Here is a 13,386-nt window from a genome sequence, read left to right on the forward strand (position 1 = left end):
GGTTCTAGGAATGCAGAGATTTTTCTGACAGGACCAATACCCTCAGATAGTTTGTGGTTTAAAAAAAAAAAAATCGAACATCAAACAAATAATCAAGGCAAAGAGCTATGACCAGGAGTGAGCACAGGGCGCCGTGGGGGCCCAGCTAAAGGAGTGATTCCATCTGCCTGCAGGTAACGGGTCAAGGATCCTATCCGAGGAGCTTGTGAGCAGTGGTGTCAGTGTTCAGAAGTCAGGCATAGAGGACGGCCATTCAGCTGAGGGCTTAGTGTGGACAGGTAGCTCGGAAGTGACCCGGTGTGTGTGGAAAAGCAAATACGTAGTTCCGCTGACTGGAACTTGAGAATGACTATTGATTTCTGCATTTTAGAAAGATCACTGTGGCAGGGTCTGAAGAACAAACTTAGAAATTCATGTCACGTTTTATTTCTGGACCTGGGCAGTTGGGACGTTTATTTCCATTGTTTTCGACTATGATCACACATCTTTTGAGGATCACTGTGGGTCAGGTCTAGAAATACGTTTATGAGAAAGTGGGAGAGACATGAGTTCCTTTTCTCAGCAGCTCTCCTTTAAACCTTGACCTAAAGAAGATTGAGATCACCAGCCATCCATTCCATCCCGAGGCACGTATACACCCGCCTGGAAAAGGTCACCGGCTGCCATCAGGTTGTACTGCTTTGACCTCATACTGTTGAGTGATGAACCTTAGATGAGAAAATACAGTACTGGCCCAAGGAAGGTAGTGTACCTTCCTTTTCTTTCTTCTTTTTCAAGACGTTTGCCCAAGATGCTTAATCTGAGTCAGTTTTCTCATCTGTAAAAGAGGAGATAATACCGCCTTGCCTACAGGATGTGATGAGTTCTGTAATTATTTTGAAACCATTAATTTGTTCTAATATGATCAATATATTAGGGAACAACTTGATCATAACATGGATTTTTGTATTTACTTATGTGAGATTTTTGTCTGCAGGAAATTGGGTGAACGCAGAAAACTGTACCCAGCTGTCTAGGAATGTGCGTATGTGAAACTCAGATCCACACTCAGAAATTTACCAGCTGCCTCAGTTCTCTGTACGGGTCGCGAGCCACACCTGCCCACATCTGGTATCACAACTGTTCCTCCAGGTTCAAATAACCCTTCTTCCACCACTTCATAACTCAAAAGCGGCAGCCCGTCCAATGCCCACCCACCTCCACAAGTCTATATTGGGCCTTTTTAAAGGTAAAATTATATATATATATATATCCATATATATCCATATATATGTCATTTGTTGTATGTTTTTTACTTTTTAATCATTTAATACGTATAAAATACGCTACAGTTTTTTTTATTAGGTTCCTCTATGTCACTGACAAAAGCTTATGAGTGGTGTTCTCTTTGCCCCAATTTTCCTACGAGCCCTGTGGTTTTTATAGTGTGGTTTTGCCTAGCACCATGATTTTTAAGAATCCCTAGGTCAAATTATATCAGAACTGACTGTTCTGAAAAGATTAAGTGTTAGGTTGCACGTGAGAAAATTCTTGGTACAGTATTGACACATTTTGGGCTTCAGCGTAGACTGATTTTCTCCCATTCGTGAAGCTCTTCAGTGGCGGCCAGATCAAACGGGAAGTATCGTTTCAGTTGGCGTTATTATGGGTCACACATCAGTCAGGTGAGGGTACGGGATCCTCCGCAGTGAGCTCCTGCAGCTTGCTCTGTCTGTTCCCTGTACCAGGGCACCCTGATGGAATGTGTGCTTCCTTGTACTTACGTTCTGTGTCCGGCTACAGACCCACCCGCCTGTATGCAACTTGGCATTTGGACTGGGAGTCCTTGAGGCTGGCTCCCAGTCAGGTTCTGCCATAGGGGCACTAAAGAGAAGCTGGAAGAGGGCAGCGGGCTTGCTCTTTCCTATGTATTCGCCTTTCCTGCTTTCACTCTGGCAGGGGTCATTCGTTCCAACCCCGTTAGTTTTGGCACACCCATGACCCGCTGAGCATCACCCGCTTCTCAGAAGTCTGTGCCCAGCTCCACAAGAGGCCTTCATCACCCCGTCTCTGCCCGGGTCCTCTCTTGGGGTGGTGGTTGCTGCCTTTGGTTCGTATTTCCGCATTACCTCCGTGTTCCCTGTTCACTGTTTCGGTTCTGCAACCCCTATTTCACTAATTCCTTACATCAGATTCTCTCTGGTAAGATATTTGGTGTGGTTCCTGTTTTCCTCCCAGGATCCTCACTGGTACAGAATAGAAGATAAGTAATTACAGAGTCGGTGGGAGGAGTGTTATAAGAGCAAAAGATAGGATGGCTGGTTGGAGACTAGGACTTGCTAGCCCGACTGAGAAGCAGTAGCCCAGAGAGATTCTCTGAGTAGGATGTTGGACTAGTGCCATTGAGATGGAGAAGTTGGGCCCTGGAACCTCAGCTCTGCCCTTTACTAGTTGTTTCTTCAGTAGCTTATTTTAATCCTTTTAAATCTGACGTTCTTCATCTAAAAAAAATAAAATGAGATATTAGTATCAGTGGATAAAGGTCCGGACCAAATGAGATCATGCTTACAAAGAACTTAAGGCAGTGTCTGGTGCAGGAACAAACTCAATTAAGGGCTTTCCATTTCGATGCTGCGGCGTGAGTCGTCACCCTGGAGTATGCTTTTTTACATCTGTTCAGAACGGTGCCTCAGTACTACATGCCGAAACCATGCTCTCAAGCTTGGCAGTTCTGCATGGCACTGACCCGGTTTAACAAGTGAGGGGACTGAGTCTCTAAGAATGTAAATGACATGCCTGAGGACATATGACTGGTAAATGATAGAACTCAGATTAGAGGGTCATTTTTTAATAGGTGAGACTTTAATACATGTTTCTTTATACAAAAACTGGAAAAAAAATAGATGCTTTGATGATTGAAAATGAGAGAGGAAAGAAGTTTGGCTAGCCGTTTGAAGAACTTTATACTTGGAATTATATTTGTATTCAACTTAAGTGTTTTGCATTTTGCCTTTAAAGAGAAAAATAAGGTGAATATAAATATAGACGAAATTGTGACTGTGGCTGAAGGACTACTCTGACATGCAGGGTGGTCTCCAGGAAGCCTGCTGGTTACATTAATGTCTCAATGGCATACTTTCGATTTCTGGGCCAGGCTATGTTTGAATGGCTGCAAGTAGTTTGGTACACTGGCATTTTTAAGTTGTTGGCCTAAAGTTGCTAAATATAGAATCACTGGTTCTGAGGATTGAGTTTCATTGTTATGACCCTTTTTTTTCCTGTACTCACATGGTAGTTTAAGGACCTTTTATTTTTTTTCCTCTTGATAAGTAAACTTCAGTTAATCCTTGCTTTAAGAGCACCTGGCAGGGAAAAGTATGAGCTCATAATTAGGAAATGAATGTATGTTTTTTTAAAGGGAATAAGAATTTATATACATAAAAATCCAATATTGTGTTGGTTTAAATATGGAGCTGTCATAATGCATTTAAATTCATCCAGACAACACAGTTTATTGAAAGCTTACTATATGCCAGGCACTGTTCTAAGCGCTGGGACCGATCACTGAACAAATTAAAGATCTCTACCCTTGTGTGTTTCAGTCTTTGGAGGGGAAATACGCTATAAATAATATGCATAATGTATGCATATATCCATGTATATATGGAAATCAGACACGTGCTGTGAATAAAAAAGAATCAGGCATCAGGGTCAGGAGTCTGCATCGTTAAATGTGGTCAAAAAGGATTACATTTACATAAAATTATAATGGATATTGCAAAAAGTTTGGACACAACTCAGCAAAGGGTTTTCAAAATGTATTTATTGCTAGGCATAGTTATTTGACCTGTAATTTCTGTATGGGATAGTGAAAAACTGATGATGGCAACACATTGTTTCCAGTCAGATATACGCTCTTGTTTTCCTTCTGTAGGTGACAATCCATGGAAGTTCCGTGGCATGGTTTCTCCACAGATATGTTAGGTCTAGAATGATCATTAATGTTTGTAATATATTATGATTTATGCAGCTTCTGATTTGATACATTTAATTTGAAAGATTTAGAATAAATTTACTAATACGCTGGCTATAATGCTATGTAACGCATCTACAAATGAATTGCCCATAAATTAATGGTTGTTTGTTTATTTTGTATTATTTCTCAAATAGATTTCCTAGGGTCAGTTTTTCAAGAGATGAACACACTCTTTTTAATGGTGAGTGGGAAAAATCTATTAAATTCATATTTGGCCAAATGTCGGTAAGCCACGGTAGGATTAGGTTTGCAAATTTAATTTGAAATCAATTTCTCTACTTTTCTCTCACCTGCATTGCTAAAAGGACCCATTTTCAACAACCTTTGAAAAATCTGGCAGTCAGTATTCAACTAGTGTTAGAATTTATTCATCAAATGTGTTTCGAGCATTTTATTCATTTCACGAATGCATTGGAAAATTTTATCATTCAACTTTTTGGCAGACGACAACCTATATAAATCCAAGTCAAGTCCTATTCTAGCAATACCATTTCAAAGGACTCTGCTTAATACAACTGTTCATTTTTTTCTTTCTTTTTTTAATGGAAATAGGAAGTTGTCATTTGACCATGAAACATTCTCTAAGAAATAATACAGTCCAACAAATGCCTCCGAAAGTTGCTTTCTAATTCTTCATTAGTGTACAATTTTAACTATATGTGAGGAAAGGAAGAAGAGAAAAAAGCTAAATCAGGACTCTGTTTACTTCGGTTCCAAAAAGAACTCTAGCTCCCCTTTGCCCCAATATATAGCCAGTATAACACACTCGTGCAAAAGAACTGCTTTGGAACAGACGCACACGTTCGCTCCGTTCTGTGCCATCACTCCAAGGGAGTGAAAAGGGATAAAGGAACTGATTTCAACTGAGGAACTGTTTGGTTGTAAGGACCTGTGCTAGGGCCAGTGATGGTAAGATCATGGCTGGTGCAATGCTGACTCTGCTCTGAGCTCTACACAGGGCATCATTCTCATGTGTCATCCACATTGAATGCTTTGAGGTAGGTAGCTGACACTATCCCCATTTTACACGTGAGGAAACCAGGGCATACGGACTCATAAGTCTGCTTAAGAATATGAGTTTTAACGAGTTTGGCTGGGTTTTAAACTGTGCTTTTTCGCTACATTTGGCCAAATATGTATTAATAGATTTTTCCCACTCACCATTAAAAAGAGAAGATGTGTTAGTCTCTTGAAAAACTGCCCCTAGGAAATCTATTTGAGAAATAATCAAAATGCAGGACTGTGACAGAGTTTCTCACTCCTTCCCGTATCTTGGAAATGCTCGCTATTACTTACTTACCTTAGAAAAAACTTTCTGCAGTAGTCTTTTATCCTATCATGACTCATTTCTTCTCTTCTTTCTCTCACTCAGCACTGACATCATAATATACATTCGTTTGTGGATTTATGTAGAATGTTTTTTAATGGTGGCAGAAACTTTAATTTGCTGCTGATCCTCAGCATTGAGAATAATACCTGGCTTCCAGTAAGCATTAAATATTTACTGAATGAACATACGAATCCACTCAAATCTACTACTTCAGGCTGCTCAGGCCTGTGCTTGCTTTGCCGGGTATTCTAAGAATCAAAGGCTGCCACCTCTGCCTATGCCAGGCAGGGTGCTTTTGATCCCTCAACAATTCACTGCCCACTTCACGGAAACAGGGCCAGTGGCTGTCAAGCCCTTATCGGGTTTCTAATAGGATTTCTAGCCCTGAACTCTTTTGACCACCATGAAGTTCAGTTGGGATGTCCTTGTGTATTGAAATTGTTCTTACAGTCCCTGAAATGCTGAGGAAAGCCAGGTTAAAAACCCCTCATTTTGTCTGTAAAACTAACCGGGAGACTCAGCTCGTTCAGTCCTGATATCTGTGAAAGGGAGTCATCTCGAGAATCAGAGAAAACCAAACCAGCACATTTATTTCAATAAATAAGACTGAGTGTAGAAATCTAATGCAAATGATTTGATAGTGCCCCATGCCCCATAAAACCTGTGAAAGAAAGTCAAGGTATCAAAACTCGGTCCCTTTTTATTTCTCTTCCTTGGAAATCTTGCACCTAATATTAAGTTTGTTTTCAGAATAGAAAACATGAAATGCCAGCTGGTATACTCCTCCGGGGCCCTTCGGGGTTAGAGTAGTATCGTTCAGGGACCTCATCTCCAGCAGGGTCTCTAATTTGTCATCCTTTCTGCTGCTGAGATGATCTCCAAACTCTTGCCTTCCACTTTGATCGGATGATACAAACCATTGGGGTCTCAGCTGCACTGGCAACAGGTCTGTTTTCTGGGACCTGGATGTGTTTTCCATTTGTCACCAGCATTTCAAAACTGGGGTATTTCACGTTAAAACTTATATTTCCACTTCTCATGGAATATCAGGAGATTTGGCCATACTGGACCTATATACTGTTCGGACCGAACACTGGGCTAAAGTTGAATGGTGGCTGCCCTTCACGCGGGCCTGAATTCTCTGGTTTGTCCTAGTCGTCCCCACTGCCTAGCGGGGCCCACACTTGCTGCCCTCAGTTACTTGCCCACTTCTTACATAATTTGGACAGTAACTGGTTCAAGGTGAGCTTAGAAAGACGAGACTCTTGGTTGGTCATCACCTCATGCCTTTGCTCTCTTCTCACGGTGCAGTGAGTCTGCTTTCTATAGAAATGCCCAGGTTCCACAAGGGTGGACAGACGGATCAAAGCCCGTGGGAAAGGCTCAAAGAGCTGATTTGGGGACTGGCATGTTTCTCTATTTCTGCTGAGATGGGAAGATTTGATTCAATATGTGTGCGATCAAAGAAGGTAGACTGAAGCCTTCTCCTTCCTGAGCTTTTCCCGTCAGGAGGACGCTCTCGGCAGACCTTCATCATGCAGTGCTAATAACCAGAGCCAGCACCGCTATCATGTCTGTGCAGCGGGCTGAATGCATTGACAGTCCTCTTTCTGCCCTCCCACTCCTTTTGATTTTCCACACTTTTCTCCTTTTGCAGCCCATTTTAGTTGTCTTTTATGTATGCCAGTGGATAGAAACCTTAACGTCAGCACCATTAAATCAGTACCTATAAAAAAATCTAGAAATGCTAAACTCTGCCAGGAAGTATGTCCCAATTAGTACTGATAAAAGTACCATGAGCTGAAACAAAAGTGACTTTAGCAAGAAGGAAAGACAAAGATACGAATGCTCTGGCACACTTGGAATATGCAAAGAGTCCAGAGAATGAATCTTCCATGTTAAGTGGATTTGTAACTATTCCTGCAAGATAGGTTCCCTTATTTTTAATGTAGCTCACCGGTTGAAAGGAACATGAGTGTTTCTTTGTAAAGGTATTTGTGTGGTGGATGTTTGTTTGTTTGTTTTTGGTATACAATATTTTATTACTTGTATTAGTTTCAGGTATACAATATAGTTCGACAGTTTTTTACCTTACAATGTGATGACCCCACTAATTCTAGTCGTCATTTGTCACTGTGCAAACTTATCACAATATTAGTGACTATTCTCCCCTCACCTTTACACCCATCCCTCACCCCCCTTGCCTCTGAATCCGTTTTTGGTTTGTTTGTTCATTTGTTCTTTTTTTTTTTTTTTAAGATTCCGCATATAAGTGAAACAATATGATATTTGCCTTTCTCTGTCTGAATTATTTCACTTAACATGATACCCTCCAGGTTCATCCATGTTGTCGCAAATGGCAAGATTTCATTCTTTTTTTGTTGCTGTGTAATATTCCATTCTGTGTGCGTGTATACATATCATCTTGGAAGGTTGTATGTTTCTAGAAATTTATCCATTTCTTCCAGATTGTCCAATTTGTTGGCATATAATTATTCATAGTGTTCTTTAATTATCCTTTGCATTTCTATAGTTTTATTTGTATTCTCTCTTTCATTTCTGATTTTATTTGTGCTCTTTCTCTTTTTTCTTAGTGAGTTTTGGTAGAGGCTTGTCAATTTTATTTATCCTTTCAAAGAACCAGCTCTTAGGTTCATTGATCTTTTCCATTGTTTTTCTGTTTTCTGTGTCATTTATTTCCACTCTGATGTTTATTATTTCCTTCCTTCTAAATCTTTTTGGGTTTTATTTCTTCCTCTTTTTCTGGTTTCTTTAGGTGTAAATTTAGATTGTTTATTTGGGATTTTCCCTGCTTCTTGAGCTAGGCCTTTATAGCTATAATCTCTAACTGCTTTTGCTGCATCCCATAAATTCTGTATGGTTTTGTTTTATTTTTGTTTTTATCAAGGTAGTTTTTGATTTCCTGTTTGATCTATAGATATTTGGAAGCTTGTTGTTTACTTTCCATATTTCTGGTTTTTTTTCCAGTTTTCTTCTTGTAGTTGGTTTTTAGTTTTATGCCATTGTGGTCAGAGAAATATGCTAGATATATTTCCAATCTTCTTTAATTTCTTGAGGCTTGCTTTGTGACCTAGTATGTTATCTATCCTGGAAAATGTTCCATGTGTAGTTAAGAAAAACATGTAATCTACAGTTTTTGGATTAAATGCTCTATAAATATCTGTTACGTCAAACTGGTCTAATGTAGCATTTAAGACCATTATTTCCTTTTTAATTTTCCATCTGGATGGTCTATCCATTGAGGTAAGTGGAGTATTAAAGTCCTCAACTATTATTGTATTACTGTTATTTCTGCCTTTATGTCCATTAAAATTTGCTTTATATATTGGATGCTCCTATGTTGGGTACATAGTTTACAATTGTTATGTACTCTTCTTGGATCGACCCTATTAAAATTATGTAATGTCCTTCTTTGTCTCTTTTTAACTTATTTGTTTTAAAGTCTATTTTGTCTTTTATGAGCATGGTTACCACACCTTTCTTTTCATTTCTATTTGCATGGAATATCTTTTTCCATTCCTTCACTTTTGATCTGAGCGAGTCTTTTGATCTGAAGTGAGTCTCTTGTAACAGCATATAGATGGGTCTTGTCTTTCTTTAATCCATTCTGCCACCCTATGTCTTTTGATTAGAGCATTTAGTTGATTTACATTTACAGTAATTATTGATAGGTCTGTGTCTTTGCCATTTTGTTAGTTGATTTTTGGTTGTTTTCATTATTTTCTATTCCTTTCTTCTGCTCTTGACCTCCTCCCTTTGGATTTGTTGGTTTTCTGTAGGATTTTGATTGAATTCATTTTTTGTATATTTTTATATGGCTTTGGTTTATGGTTACCATGAGATCCATATATATCCATTTATATCTGTAGCGTTCTATTTTAAATTCATAGTCATTTAAGTTCAATCGCATTGAAAAGCAGTACATTTTTACTCTACCTTCAACTATTTGTTTTTGACATCATGTTTTTTATCTGTTTTGTGTATCCCCTATTACTTAATGTAGTGATAGCTAATTTTGCTACTGTTGTCTCTTAACCTTCATATTAGTTTTATAAGTGGTTGATTCACTGTGATTATTGTGTATTTGCCTTTACCAGTGACATTTTTTTCTTTCTTTCTTGCGGTTTCTTATATCTGGTTATAGCCTTTTCTGCATAAAAGAACACCCTTTAACATTTCTTGTAAGACCAGTTTAGTAGTTGTGAACTCCTTTAGTTTTTTTGTTTCTCTGGGAAGCTCTTTACCTTGCCTTCAATTCTACATGGTCACCTTACCCGATATAGAATTCTAGGTTGTAGATTCCCTTTTTTCAGCAGTTTAAATATTTTCTGTCACTCACTTCTGGCATGTAAAGTTGCTTCTGAGAAATCAGCAGATAGCCTTATAGGATTTCCCATCTCTGTGACTTGTTTCATTCCTGCTGCCTTTAAGATTGTCTTTTTGTCCTTAATTTTTGCCATTTTTAATTGTAATATGTCTTGGTGTGGGTGTCTTTGAGTTCATCCTGTTTGGAACTCATTGTGCTTTCTGGACCTGGATGTCTGTTTCTTTCCCCAGATTAGGAAAATTTTCAACCATTATTTCCTCAAATATTCTTTCTCATCCTTTCTTCTCCTTCTGGAATCCCTATAATGCAAAGGTTAAAGCACTTGATATTATCCCAGAGATCTCTTATACTATCCTCATTTAAAACAACTTCTTTTTTCATTTTGCTGTTCTGATTGGGTGTTTTCCACTAGTCTGTCTTCCAGGTCTATAATCCATTGTTGTGTATTAACTAATTGGATGTCCATTCCTTCTGATCTTCACTTTAGTTACTGTTTTCTTCTTCACCTCTGATTGGCTCTTTATTACATTTTTCTCTCTTTCTGTTTAACTGATCTCTGAGTTTCTCTGTTCTGCTTTCAAGTTTGCTTAACATCCTTATGACTGTTTCTTTGAATTCTTTATTAGGCAAATTAACTCCATTTCATTAGGGTTTTCCTCTGGAATTTTGTTCCTTCATTTGGGACATATTTTTCTGTCTCCCCATTTTGTTTGACTTTCTGTGTTGGTCCCTATGAATTGGACTGAATAACTATCTCTACCAGTCTTGAAAAAGCGGTCTCTGTGTAGACTGTAGAATAGCTTTGGTGGGCTTGTTGTAGTAGTAGCTGGCACATGTGGTATGTTGCCTGGCCTGAAGGAGGGGGTTCCAAGTCAGGTAGCCTGGTGTATGCATGCTTCCTTGCCCTTCTAATCCAAGTGTGGCTACCTGGCATAGATATAGACGGAGCTGCTCCTGGCATGCCTAGTTGCTTTAACTGTCTGGTGTTAGAGTAGGGTGTGAGCAAGGCTGCTTTGTGTGCTAGCATCTCAATGAGCTCCACCTGCTTTCTGGGTGGGGGCAGGTTTGTCTGCTAGTAAAGATATACTTCGCTATTCTGCACCCCCACTGTGGGGTAGCGCAGCATCTCGCGAGCTCAGCCATGCCCCACTCACTCCACATAGGCAGCCCTGCTTTAATTGTCTGCCCTCAGGGTGTGATGTGTGTGTGTGGGGGCATCCTTGGTGCCTGAGTCTCAATGCCCTTTCTCAAAAATGGGCATCCTTGCCTGAGCACACAGCAACACCCCACTCATTCTGCAGGGGTTAGTCCTGCGTGTGGGTACCGCAGTTTTGCTAGTTCTGTGCTTTCTTCAGGTGGGGCAGCCCCACTATCTACATACTTTCTCTGGACAGGGTAGCCCTGCAGGCAGGTACCACAGTGTTTTGCAAGCTTCGCAGTCTGTCCAGGAAAGGGAAGCCCTGCATACTCACGTAGCCCAGTGGGTGTGTGAAGCAGCATCTCCAGGTGGAGGGGTTCCTTGTATGCATACTATAACGCCCTCCTGTTCCGCCTAGTGGAGTGGAGTGGCTGGAATGCACTACAGCACCCTACAGGTCGGCCAGAGAATCTGGGTGAAGCTCCCAGCTGCTATCCATTTGCAGGGGAATCATAAACAGCGGCACTCACCACTTCTCTGAACCTGGGTTGTTCCCTCAGCTCCCAGAGAGCTCTCACAGTTCCCCCACCTTTCTCTTTGTGGTCTCACTCTCTTGCTTGTTGTGTCGAAACTGTGAAACTCACAGCTCACAGCTGTCTCAGGAGGAATTGCTCTAAATATAGGTGTACATTGGGTGTGTTCTTGGGAGGGGGTGAACCCAGCCTCCGCCTACGCTCCCATCTTGGACCCACCTTGAGAAATTGGATTTTAATTGCTGTCTTCTCCTAGTTGCATTTCTTTGGGATGCCATGGAGTTTGCACTGCATGTGTATGTCCTCTGTACCATCAGAGAAATCACTGACATGATTTCACTGACATGAAAAATCATGGCAACTTCCCATGAGCTTCAGAGAGATGATTTGATTGGCTCTGCTCAGATCAGAGTCTTACGTGGATATAATAGACTTGGAAAACTTTTACATACTGGATATGTTTTTGTTAAGTTTAAAATGCTGTTCTCATTTTTACCCAACTAACTTCTGCTTATCCTTTAAAATTCAAGAAGCTTTTTAGAGCTCCTACCCTCTCCCATCATCCTCTAATACACTGGCTCATAATCCATGTCTTGTTTCTGCCAGATTCCGGGCAGTGTCTTCTTATAAGAGTATCTGTTTCTTTTATCTTTTTACCCGCAGTGCCTCGCACATAACAGGACCTGAGTATATAATGACTGAATAAATGAGTAATCACATGAATGCCTAGATGAATAAGTGTGTTTTTTAGTGATTGCTAAGTTAACATCATTTCTGAATTTTACATATGATTGGATTAAAATATATCTTCTGGTATATTTTCACTTATCCTTTACTTTCATTTTATGTAACAGCATATCCTAATTTTAGATTCTAATATATATATTCTAATATATGTTTTACTTTAAAATAAACACAAAGCGTTTTTTTTTTTTTTTCAAATTGCTAATTGGAGTGTTATATGAAAAATATGTAGTGTTGAATGAAGGGACTTGGCCCTAATGGAAGTGTGGGTAAAATGGAAACGTTTACTAAAATAGTGTCAGGTTTGTCTACACCAGCACTGAGGAACCTGATAGAAGTTGTTCTTACTTCTAGGCTCTTTCCTGTAAGAAGATGCCTGGAGATAGCTTCTTCACTGATCAGGAATGTTCCTAGGAAGGGACAGAAACACCTCGGGCTCTGAATCTGTGGGTTTAGTCCACCTCATGGACATCTTTTTTTACTGCATGTTTTAAAAATGCAAATTCCGAATGCCTTTAGAGGAGGCACGAACTTTCGGGAGCCAGAAGGTAACTGTCTAAATTCTGAAGACATTTACTCCCTCCACTCTTGTTGTCTCTCTAGTTTACATTTTACTCTTGCTGCCTCTGCCAGCGTGGTTTAAGGACTTGCCCAAGCCTCCTGCCTTTTTCAGTTCACTACAACCTCATCATTTTGTAGGCACCTTGGCAATTTTTCATCTCTACTAACAACAATAAAGACTTTTTTTTTAAAAAAAACCACATGATTTAAAATGAGAGGTTTTGAGTGAAAAAGTCTCAAAAAGCAAAGACCTTTTTCTTAAGGCAAATATTTATTGAACTGAAAATTTAAAGAAAGTATGTTGTTTTTGTTGATGGCTTCATGCATCAGAGCTTTGTTTTCTGTGTTACTCTAAAAGCCTGGCAGCTTAAACGCACGTCTTAAATGTGTTTAATGAAAGAGCCCTCGCTCTGGGGGTTATACAGATAAAATAGTTTCAAAACCCCACCACACCTCTAAAAACACTCCAGAAGGTAAAGCCATGTTAGAAGTTTGCTTTTAGCTTTTAGCACATAGAGGACACAAGGTAGCTATAAATCTTCCTTTAAACTTGTGCTCTTAATGCTGAATTTTAACTCCATAGGTTGACATTGCTAGATAAAATGTAGACTCTAAAAATATAACATATGCTGTAGAATTATTTCTGTTCAGTAAATATTATGGTATATGTGTATGGATGAAACAACTGCTGAAGCTCATGGAAAAATTACATGATCT

The sequence above is a fragment of the Rhinolophus hipposideros genome (genome assembly GCF_964194185.1).
Source record: "Rhinolophus hipposideros genome assembly, chromosome: 11".
NCBI lineage: Eukaryota > Metazoa > Chordata > Mammalia > Chiroptera > Rhinolophidae > Rhinolophus > Rhinolophus hipposideros.